We start from the raw sequence: 11500 nt of genomic DNA, 5'->3' as shown, positions 1-11500 counted from the left end.
AATCTCCTAGGGGGACAGGCAGAAGTTAGTGCCTGAGGGCAGGAGGACGGGAGGGGGGTGGCGGTCTCCAATGAACCAAATATTAGTGAAGGAGGGTCCCAGGCAAATGAGGGCTTAAGTTGGAGAGGATAAGAAAGGGGTTAATGGTCCCCAACTTTGGACTCTGAAGCATCAGGTGAGATTTCCAGTCAGTTTCCTAGCAGGATGGGGACTTAGTGGGGTGCAGGAGAGCGGCAGAGGAGGGGTTAACGGGGGCGGGCCCGGCCGGGGCGGGGCCTGGGCTCCGACTCCAGCCTGGGGCCAGGGGTTGTCACTGCTGTCCTGCCCCGGGGGGGGCGCCCGCCGGGTCCTCGTACGGTGCAGAGCCAGGACCAGGTCGCAGCCGACGGAGAAACCAGCTCGCCCTGGCCAGCTGCGGAGCAGGTGGGTGCTGACCCTCCATCCCCATTCCCTCCCGCTGTCGGCCAGACCTCTGGGTAGCCGGGTCACAGCCCTCGGTACCTGCGGATTCCCTTCCCCACTCAGCTGCCTCAGTCTCCCAGCGCCGTTCTCTCCAGCTCTGCAGAGCCCCGCACACCATTTCTGCATCTCTCCCCATCCCTACCTGGGGTCCCTGGGATCCCCTGCCTCTCTGGATCTCTTCTCTCCACCCAACTCCTACCATCATCCCTCTCCTTATTTCCCTCCCTCCCCCACACCATGGCCCCTTGCATGCCCCTCTCTCCTCTCCTCTCCTCTCCCCTCCTCTCCTCTCCTCTCCTCTCCTCTCTCATTTTTTGAAACACGGTCGTACTGTGCAGATTAGGCTGGCTTCGAACTTCCTATGAAGCCCAGGCTGGCCTCAAATTCACTGCAATCTTCCTGTTTTAGCCTCCTGGAGTGTGCTGGGATTATAGGAGTGGGCCACCATGCCCGACCTTCCCCCCCCCACCGGATTTTGAGAGAGTGTCTGGCTATACAGCCTAGGCTGTCCTTGAACTCACCATCTTCCTGCCTCCCTCCGGTGTGCTGATATTACAGGTGTTGGCCCATAACCACCAGGCTCCAGTTATTTTATCTCTGGGGGTCCTTTCTACCTCCATCCCTGGCTGGCTTGGCCTGTCTGATGTGGGATTCATTCTATTTGGATGGCTGCACTTTCTCTCTCTCTCTCTCTCTCTCTCTCTCTCTCTCTCTCCTCTCTCACCCTGATGGGGCGCCTTCAGCCCCATTGTCATCTCCCTCTAAATTCTGAGACTTCTGAGACTTCTCAGAGCTGTGGAGCTGTTTAGGATTGGCTTAGGGGACAGTGGGATTGTGATGCAAGGCAAGTACACTCTGAATGACACTCTGACCCATGTACCCCTTTGGTAGTCATCCCTGGATTTTGAGGTACCACCACCCCACCCTCCTGTTTCAGGAATTCCTGGCTGGGGGGTGGACTTCCTCCCCCACTTCCTCTGTCCCAGGATTTGGCTGGGGCTCTCTTAACTCCTTCCTGCTTTGTCGCACTCCTCTCCCCTAGAGCTGGAACCTCGCACCCCACAACCAGCTGGAGGGGACAGTTCTAGAATTCCTAAAGCTGCGCGCGCGCGCGCGTGCGTGCGTGCGTGCGTGTGTGTGTGTGTGTGTGTGTATGCATGCGTGTGCGTGTGTGTGTGTATGCGTGCGTGTGCGTGTGTGTGTCCATCCTCGGCTGCATATGCATTGAGGGATTTGTTTGGGTGGCACAGATGGAAAAGCGGGGAACACCTCAGTACCCTTTTTTGGAGTCCCCCAAACAGCTGTAACCACACCCAAAACTGACTAGCTCTGTCTCTGAGGTTGAATGGTAGTTGACTTCAGGTTTGGTGTGAACATAGGGAGGAGCATGGGGGTGGGGCTCCCAGAACTCCAGGAATCATAGCATCAGGAGCCCTGGAGCCTGGCTTGGTGGCACATACCTGTTATCCCAGCACTTGGGAAATGGAGGCAGGAAGATCAGGTGTTTAAGGCCAGCCTGGACTACATGACACCCTGCCTCAAAAGTAAAAGCTCTTGCACTTGGGAGGCAGAGGCAGGCAGATCTCTGTGAGTTCGAGGCCAGCCTGGTCCACATAGTGAGTTCCAGGTCAGCTGGGGCTACTACAGTGAGACCCTGTCTCAAAAAGACCAAAAAAAAAAAAACAAAAAAACAAAAAGTAAAAGCTCTTATACTGGCAAATGTCTGTAATCCCAACACTTGGGAGGCTGAGACATGAGGATCTCGAATTGGAGGCAGACTGGGCTGCATAGTGAGACCCTGGACTGGAAGAACCCAGGATGTTAAAGCCTCTGAGGGGAGCACAGAAAACTTCAGCTCCATCATCCAACCAGAGGCCCTCAGGATGTTCCAAGCCTTCACTCCAAGATCAGCATTGAAATCTTGATGGTTTGCTGTATTCATCGCTGTGTGCTTCCAAGGGCCTGTGGGAGCCATTTGGGTCAAGCTCCTCCCATTTCACGAGTAGGGAAACTGAGGCACCAGAGCTTCTGGTGCTCACAGTGAATCATTGTCAGCCTGGGGTGTTGAGACTCTCATCTGGCCGCAGCCCATATCAGGAGACCCAGCTTCCCTTGACCATATCCAGAGACCTGAATTCTGCCACCACTAAGTCAGATTAATCTGGAGAATAAGGTCTTTTAAGTGAGTGGGGAGCGATGCCAGGGTGAGTGTGATGGCTGGAGGCCAGAGGAAGGGTTCCCCAGTGCTGGGAGCAAAAGATTTCTAACAGCAAAAGATTTCTAACAGTGCTGGGAGAAAAGGACTGGAAGTGGCCCCAGGTGTGGGGGGGAGCTATCAGAGAGAGGGGTGGAGAAGGGAATTAGTTACCCCCCCATCCCTGACCACCTCCCCTCCATCTCCTGACCCTCCCCACAAAGCCCACTGTTCCCTCAGGACAGGGCCTATAATTTGGTTTGTGTCTAGACAAATAATAACTCAGCTGGTGTGAACAGGGAGGGACGACGGCAAGACCGCTGAGCAAGGGGTAGGAAGCAGCCTGGGTTCCTAGGGTTCCCCCAACTCAGTGGGGAGAATATCATTTGGAGGGTCAGGTGGAGTTGATGATCAACCATCCTGAACCCCCACTCCTCTGTGAACTTTCAATATTTTAGAATATGGCCCAATCTTAGAATTCATCCTGTTAGAATGTTTTTTTAAAAAAGAGCAGAAATGGGGGGGAAAGAGGAAGCGGAGTTCACCTATTTACAGTGGGTTCTCATTTTTGTAAAAATGAAAAGGGAAACATGCATTCATTTTCTGGAAAAAGATAAAAATCACCAAAGGTTTAATAATAGTGTATGAAAGTCATCGAATGTTTTTTTATTATATTTTTTTTAAATCATAGAGGGTTCTAACAATAGAACTTCAGAATCTTGGAATGTGAGGCGCCTGGAATATTGGAAACTGACAAGGGTGCGTGCTTGCAAAGGCGAGGATATTAATAACAGAAAAAGAGAAGAATCAAAGCTCTAGAATGTTAGAATAGAACATTGCAGCCAGAACTGGGCAGGCCAGGGACAGCAGGATTTGCCTATGTTTGCAATCTAGAATGTCAGGGTAGTTCTAAGAATTCCATATTCCTGCTGGGTGGTGTGGGCAGAATGGGGGCGGTGGTTTGGGACTAGAGACACTCTTTAGTAAAAATGGGGAAACTGAGGCCCAGCTGAGCAGTGAGTGTCCTGACTGCTCCCTGCCCCTGGTTTCCGGCCGCTGCCAGGGCGCCAGGTGGGCAGCGAGACTGCTGATCACATTTCAGCCCTAATGAGCTGGCCGGTCCCCTGGGGTTGCCAGATTGGGGGGGAGGGCAGAGCCCATAGTGGAGGAAAAGAGGGGGAGTAAGGCTAGTGCTTCAGAAACAAAGCGGGTGAGTGGGCTAAGAGATGTGAGGATAAAAGGGAGGGCTCCATTGCTTCTTCCCTTTCTTTTTTCAAATCCTCCATGTTTTTGGGCCTTGCTGGATTTGGGAGATACCTGGTGGGGGTAGGGGTTTAATCCAGCTGAGGCCTGTAGGGAGTTAGGGTCAAATCAGTCTTTCCACCCCTCCCCCCAACATATTGCACCGTGCTTGGACTTGTTTCTCCAAAATCAGGAGAGGAGGGCGTAAGATTTGCAGGTGTGCCTCACCAACAAAGTCTAAAGGAAATAACATTGATCTCACTTGGGGCTCGGCAGCTGATGATGGGTCATTCTGTGTGTGTGTGTGTGTGTGTGTGTGTGTGTGTGTGTGTGGTGTATAGGCACATGTGTACTGTGTACAGAAGCTGGAAGAAGACTGATTTTCTTTCCTTCCTTCTTCTCTGCTCTTTTTTTTTTTTTTCAAGTTCAGCAAATTATCATGGTTTATTTAAAAGGTTGTTCCTATATCAGATTGTGTTTTTTTGTTTTGTTTTGTTTTTGTCCTTTTGAGACAAGGTCTCCCTGCCTCTGCCTCCCAAATGCTGGGATTAAAGGCAGCGCCATCATGCCCCACTTTGTTCTTTATTTTTCTTTAAAAAAAAAAAAAGTATTTATTACTTTTTATCTGAGTGTATTGTTTGCATGTATGTAAGTGCACCTGTGTCATGCAATAATACCCACGGAGGTCAGAAGAACACACTGAATTCCCCTGGAACTGGAATTATGGATGGTTGTTAGTTGCCATGTGAGTACTGAGAATCAAATCCATGTCCTCTGCAAGAGCAGCCAGCACTCTTAACCACTGAACCATCTCTCCAGCTCTTCTTTTTTCTTTTTCTTTTCTTTTTTTTTTTGTTTACTGGTCTTCTTGAGATATGGTCTCCCTGTAGCCCCAGCTGTCCTGGAACTCACTATGTAGATCAGGCTGGCCTCACAGAGATCTGCCTGCTTCTGCCTCCCAAGTGCTGGGACTAAAGGCGTGCACCACCATGCTCGGCTCTTATTTATTTATTTGTTTGTTTATTTATTATTTATTTATTTTCCCCCTCTTTAAAAAAAAATTATGTGTATGAGTGTGTTGCCTGCACCTGTGTCGTGCAATGCTGTGGAGATCAGAAGAGGGCTCTTAACGGCTGAGCCATCTCTCCAGCGCAGCCCCCCCCTTTTTTTAAGACTTGGTGTTGCTGAACCCGGGGAGCTCCCAGGTTCTACCTATTTCCACCCCTCAACAGTGGGTTACAGGCACACTTGGCCATTCCCAGCTTTTATGTGGGTGTTGTGGATTTGAACTCAAGTCCTTTCTTTCACAGCAAGCTCTCTTAACCACTGAGCCAACCTCTGGGGTTGCTTTTTTTTTTGGTCTTTTTGAGACAGGGTCTCCCTGTAGCCCCAGCTGGCCTGGAACTTGCTATGTAGACGAGGCTGGCCTTTAACTCTCAGAGATCCTCTGGTCTCTGCCTCCCAAGTGCTGGAACTAAAGGCATGCACCACCACGCCCAGCTTGGGGTTGCTTTTTTGGGTCGAGGAAGTTCCTATCTTTAACAGATTCTCAAAGGGATCTCAGAGTCCCCAGAAAGTCAGGAGTACCTTGACATTCTGGGCCTTAGTTTCCCCATCTGCACCCCTGTCACCACGAGCTCAGAGAGAATTCTAAGAATCAGAGATTCTGTGTTGACCTGGGGGGAGGTTATGGTGGCCAGATGTCAGGCAAGAAAGAAGAGAAGCCTGCTTCCCTATCTCTGTCTGTCTGTCTGTCTGTCTGTCTGTCTCTCTGTCTGTTGGAGCTGCCCTGCTCCATCCCCAGTATCCCCAAGACTCAGGTAGGCTGAGGACAAGATGGGTGGGTGCCAGACTGGCTCCCTGGGAGGAAATTAGCAATGGGAAGTTCATTTCCGTTGGCTGACAGGAATGTCTCCGCTGCCTGTGTACCCAGTCCAGTCTCAGCAGGGACCTGGAAGCTGAGGGAGGGCTTTTAGGGGACACCTAGTTCTCCCTTGAGGGCCCCTCCTCCCATTACAAAACATTCATTTCTTGGGACTGGAGAGATGGCTGAGCAGTTAAGAGCACTGGCTGCTCATGCAGAAAACCTGGGTTTGAGTCCCAGCACCCCACATGGTGGCTAACAACTGTCTGTAACTCCAGTTCCAGGGGATCTGACACCCTCTTCTGACCTCTGCGGATACTGCACAACATGAATGCACCCACCTACACGCAGGCAATATACTCATACACATTAAAAAGAAAAATCATTTCTTTTTTCAGTCCTCCAGTATCCATGGAATAAGAATTGTTCAAACAGTGCATTTATTTTGTATGTATGTGTGTGTTGTATGTACGTGTGTGTGTGTGCGTGTGCACATAAGCAGAGGTCAATGCTCGGTACCTGTCCCTATTGCTCTCCATTTATTTGTTTGTTTGTTTGTTTATTTATTTATTTATTTGGTTTTTGGAGACAGGGTCCCCCTGTAGCTCCAGCTGGCCCGGAACTCACTATGTAGACCAGGCTGGCCTCCATCTCACAGAGATCTGCCTCCCTTTGCCTCCCTATTCTGGTATTAAAACCTTGTATCACCATGCTGGGCTCCTCCTTATTTTTTTATTTTTATTTTTTTGGTCTTTTTGAGACAGGGTCTCCCTGTAGCCCTAGCTGTCCTGGAACTCACTATGTAGACCAGGCTGGCCTTGAACTCACAGAGATCCACCTGCCTCTGCCTCCCAAGTGCTGGGATTAAAGGCGTACGCCACCATGCCCGGCTCCACCTTATTTTTTTTGAGACAGAGCGAATCTGTCTTTGAACCGGGAGCTTGCCATCCAGGCTTGGCTGGCTGACCAGTGAGCTCCTGAGAGCCACCTGTCTCTGCCCCACCAGTGCTGGAGTTACAGGTGTCAGCTACGGGTGTCTGCTTTGACTTGGGACCTGTCCTCCTGCTTTTGCAGCACTCACTCTACCCACTGAGCCATGTCTCTAGCCCTTTCATTTACTTACTCATTTTTCAGTTTTAAAAAATATTTTTTTTCTGGGCTGGAGAGATGGCTCAGTGGGTAAGAACACTGGTTGTTCTTGCAGAAGACGCAGGTTCAAATCCCAGCACCTACATGGCAGCTAACAACTGTCCGAAACTCCAGTCCCAGGGGATCCGATAGGGGGCATTGCACGACACGGGTGCACTTACCTACAGGCAGGCAATACACGCATACAAATAAAATAAAAATAAATAAAAATTTAAAAAATACATTTAATTTCTTATCTTTATGTGTATGACTGTATTGCCTGCATGTGTAAGTATACCTGTGTTGTGCAATACCCATGGAGGTCAGAAGAAGGCGTCAGATTCCCCTGGAACTGGAGCTGTTAACTGCCATGTGGGTGCTGGGAATTGAACCCAGGTTCTGTGCAAGACAGCCAGTGCTCTCAACTGCTGAGCCATCTCTCCAGCCCCTTTTGTTTTTAAATTTTGAGATAGGGTCTCATTTATTCAAGAACTCTCTACATAGCTGAGGATGACCTTGAATCCTCCTGCCTCCACCTGACAAGGTCTGGGATTATAGACCTGTGCCAACAGGCCTAATTTATGAGGTGCTGAGGATCAAACTTAGAGCTTCATGCATTGCTAGGCAGGCACTCTGCCAAGTGAACTACATCCCAGACCCACTGTGATTGATTGATTCATTGATTATAGTACTGAGGACTGAACTCAGGAGCTCACATACATGAGGCAAGCACTCTACTGCTGAGAAATGGCCCCCAGCTCCTTCCTGGTAATTTAGGTCATTCTGTCTTTGAGTTATACTTTAGCCCCAAATACTGCACATTTTACAGATGATACCAAAGATTTCCATGTGTGATGTGATTGGGATAAAGACTGTACCCCTCCTTTGGGTCCTGAGGAAAAAATAATAAATAATCCCCTTTAAGTCACAAAATGAAGTGGGGAAGAGATGGAAGAGAGAGACAGACAGGAAGGACCAAAGCTAGGGGGACAGAAGGACAGAGAGAAGAGGAAAGAAAGGACAGAGGTTTAGGGAGTCTTGGGTCTGGAGGTTTTAATTGACAGTGAGCTGGGTTGGCTCATATTGGTCTGGTCAGGAACAAGCTCCTCTTACCCCCATCACCAAGGGACCCAGGAGCCTCCAGCTCTGGATTGGCAGCAGCAGGTGTCTAAAGACCCCAACAGGGGGCAGGACTCAGTGAACAGGACACAGCCTGACCTTTGCAAGTCAGTTAGGAAGCGGATGGATCCTGCCCTTTTAAGCGCCTCACTGCCTGCAGCCTCTTCCTCTGCCATCCCCCCCGCCGCCCCGCTGGACTTATTGAAGCCTAGGGTATAGTCTAGGGGGAGGGGAGGGAGAGCCATAGTGGGAGAGAGGCTGGCCAGGGTGTTGGCTTCTGTGCCCAGACACTTATTGAGTACCTATTGTATGCATGGTCTGTCAATACTGGTAATAGGACAGTCCACATGATGTACAAGGTACCTGTCTCCCCATGTGTTCATTCTAGACAGACAAAACGAACCAGGTACAAAATGATGTGGAGAGAGGGTTCTGAGAGTGGTGGGAAATTGGTGAGGGGACTCCTTAGGGAGAGAAGAGGTAATGGAGGTTGTGGAGGAGGACCTAAACAAGGCTCAGGCCAGCTAGAGGGGAGGGGGAGGGTGAAGGGCTTGGTGCTGGAGGAAGGTTATTAGCTTTGAGCCTGCTTCAGGGAAAAGTGGGCAAGAGGTCGGTCAGGAAGAGTTTGTTACCTATCACCAAGTGCCAGAAGTTTTGATTTTTTTTTTTTTTTTTTGGTCTTTTTGAGACAGGGTCTCCCTGTAGCCCCAGCTGTCATGGAACTCACTATGTAGACCATAGGCCTTGAACTCACAGAGATCTGCCTGTCTCTACTGGAATTAAAGGCCTTCAACACCACACCTAGCTATGGAGTTTCGATTATTTATTAATTTTTTTCAATTTTTTATTTTTTGTGTGTATGTGTGTATTGCCTGCATGTAGGTAAGTGTACATGTGTCATGCAATGCCCTCAGAGGACAGAAGAGACTGTTGAATCCTCTGGAATTACAGACGGTTGTTAGCTGCCATGTGGGTGCTGGGATTCAAACCCAGGTCTTCTGCAAGAACAGCCAGTGTTCTTAACTGCTGAACCATCTCTCCAGCCCTAGAGTTTCAATTTTTGAAGTCTATACAATTTCTTGAAATATCACAGATTAAACCTAGGGCTTTACACGTGCCAGTCAAGTACTCTACCACTGAGTCTCACCCCAGGCCCTCACTGGGGGGTTATAGGCAGGTGCTCTACCACTGAGTCATGCCCCTAGCTCCCTGCAAGCCTATTTGGAAGTTTTTGGAGTGTTTCATGAACAAGGGCTGGTTTCCAAAGACAGATCTCCCTGGCTGCCTTGTGAAGTGAGTTGAAGGGATAGACTATCAGATAGACTATCAGATAGATTGCAATGATGGTGCTTCTCCGGCCCCTGGGCAGTGATGGTGGCGTAGAGCCAGCAGGGGTGAAACACACACGTATGGACTCAGATTCTTCTGCAGGTGAGGCAGGAGGGCTTTCCCTTGGAAAGAGACTTGGATCTCAGGGAACTTCATGGACTCACTGTGATGTGTACACATCCTTTCCCTCTCCACATGGCAATTTCCTCCTCTGTCCAGTAGATTCAACCTGTGGTTCTCAAAGTGTTTCCTGGGAATTTTTCAGGGGTGTCTTCTCAGCCTTCACATCATCCTATCCAGAACACTGGGCAGTTTCTCCTATATAGCCCAGGCTGACCTGGAACTCAGTATGTAGCCCTGACTGGCCTAGAACTTAGTATGTAGCCCAATTTGGCCTGGAACTCACAGAGATCTACTTGATTCCACCTCCTGCATGCTGAGATTAAAGGAAAATGAGGGCCAGAGAGATGGCTCAAGAAGTTAAGAGCACTGGCTGCTCTTGCAGAGGACCTGGGTTTGGTTCCCAGCACACATATGGTACTAACAACCATCCATAACTTCAGTTCCAGGGATCTGATGCCCTCTTCTGGTCCCTGTGGGCATTGTACATACAAGTGCATTTGAATGCAGGCAAAACACTCATACACATTAAATAAACATAAACAAAAAGGTACAAAGATAAAGGGAAATTATTTAAAGTTGGTCCTGGTGACACATACTTATAATCCCAGCACTCAGGAGGCAGAGGCAGGAAGCTCTGGAGTTTGAGGCCATCTTGGACTATAAATAAAGATCCTGTCAGAAACAGAGGGGTTGGAGCTGTAGCTCAGTGGGTAGAGTGCTTGCCTAGCATTCATGAGTCCCTGAACTCCATTCTCAGCTTGGCATAAACTGGGGCATGGGGAAGGAGGTTTGGGGGTGGCATACTCTTGTCATTTCAACACTCAGGAAGAGGCAGAAAGATCAAGAGTTCAAGTTCATCCTCAGTTACATATTGATTTTCAGGACAGCCTAGGCTACATGACAGTCAGAGAGAGAGAGAGAGAGAGAGAGAGAGAGAGAGAGAGAGAGATCCATAGACCCTGAAACTGGTCAGGGGCTTGGTGCATGACTATTCTCTGCCCTGAACTCATAGATCTTCCCAGAAAAGAGGAAGTGACGGATCCAAAGATCCTGGCTGTGGACAATGGGAAAGGAGAGGGAAGAGACTGTGAGGGCTGTGTTCCCTGCTGGCACCGACCCCAGGCTTCCCCTTGCTCCCTGACCTGAACCTTTCCCTGTCTGGCAGCTTCTCCCCCATCCTGCTGTCACCCACAGTCCCTTTTATGTCCAGTTGCTCTGGAAACTGAAACAGAGGCTGGAAAAAGGAAGGAGAGAGACTTCCTACCCTCTGGCATCAGGACCCTGGACAGGTCTCAAAAAGCCTGCCTCAGTTTGTCCAATCTGGAAAATAACCATTTTCTTCATGGGATTCTTAAGGAAAATTAATAAATAATATCCAAGGATGTGCTTTGAACAGGGTCTACTATGTAACAGGCTCAATACACTGTGTCTGCTTGTTGTATTACACTTTATTCATTTATTTGTGTGCGCATGCCCGTGTATGTGTGTGAGCGCGTGCGTGCGTGTGCGTGTGTGTGTGTGTGTGTGTGTGTGTGTGTGTGTGTGTGTGTGTATGTGTATGGTTGCTAGGTTGCACATGGAGACATCAGAGGATAGCTTGAAGGACTGGTTCTCTCCTTCCACCATGTGTGTACTCGGGATTGAACTCAGGTCCTAAGGCTTGGCAGGAAGCACCCTTACTCGCTGAGCCCCCTTGCTCTCCTCCAATGTTTGTTTTGAGACAGATTATCATGTAGCCCAGGCTGGCCTCAAATTTGATTTGCAGTAGATGACCTTGAATTTCTGTTCCTCCTGCCCTCCACCTGACAAATGCTGGGATTATAGGTGTGGGCTAACCTGCTCTGAGTATTGGGTCTTTGGGAAGCCAGCTGGGCATGGTGGCTCACATTTAAAAAAATATATTTTATTTATTATTATTTTTTTATGTGTATGACTGTATTGCCTGCATATATGTAAGTACACTGGTGTTGTGCAATGCCTGCAAAGGTTAGAAGAGGGCGTTGGATCCCCTGGAACTGGAGACCAGGCTGGGAGTGCTG

At 49.3% G+C, this 11500-nt stretch overlaps 1 protein-coding gene across 1 annotated transcript in view; it reads left to right on the top strand.

The window, feature by feature from the left end:
* The first annotated feature begins 329 nt into the window (after positions 1-329).
* Gpr4 (G protein-coupled receptor 4) overlaps positions 330-11500 on the top strand; it is a 16092-nt gene continuing 4921 nt past the window's right edge. Inside the window, exon 1 of the mRNA XM_008852042.2 lies at positions 330-423. The gene's annotated coding sequence lies outside the window, so the exon portion shown is untranslated. The remainder of the gene's footprint in view (positions 424-11500) is intronic.

Source organism: Nannospalax galili, unplaced genomic scaffold (genome assembly GCF_000622305.1).
Source record: "Nannospalax galili isolate Female #2095 unplaced genomic scaffold, S.galili_v1.0 scaffold385, whole genome shotgun sequence".
NCBI classification, from domain to species: domain Eukaryota; kingdom Metazoa; phylum Chordata; class Mammalia; order Rodentia; family Spalacidae; genus Nannospalax; species Nannospalax galili.
This window is presented reverse-complemented; position numbering and strand designations above follow the sequence as displayed.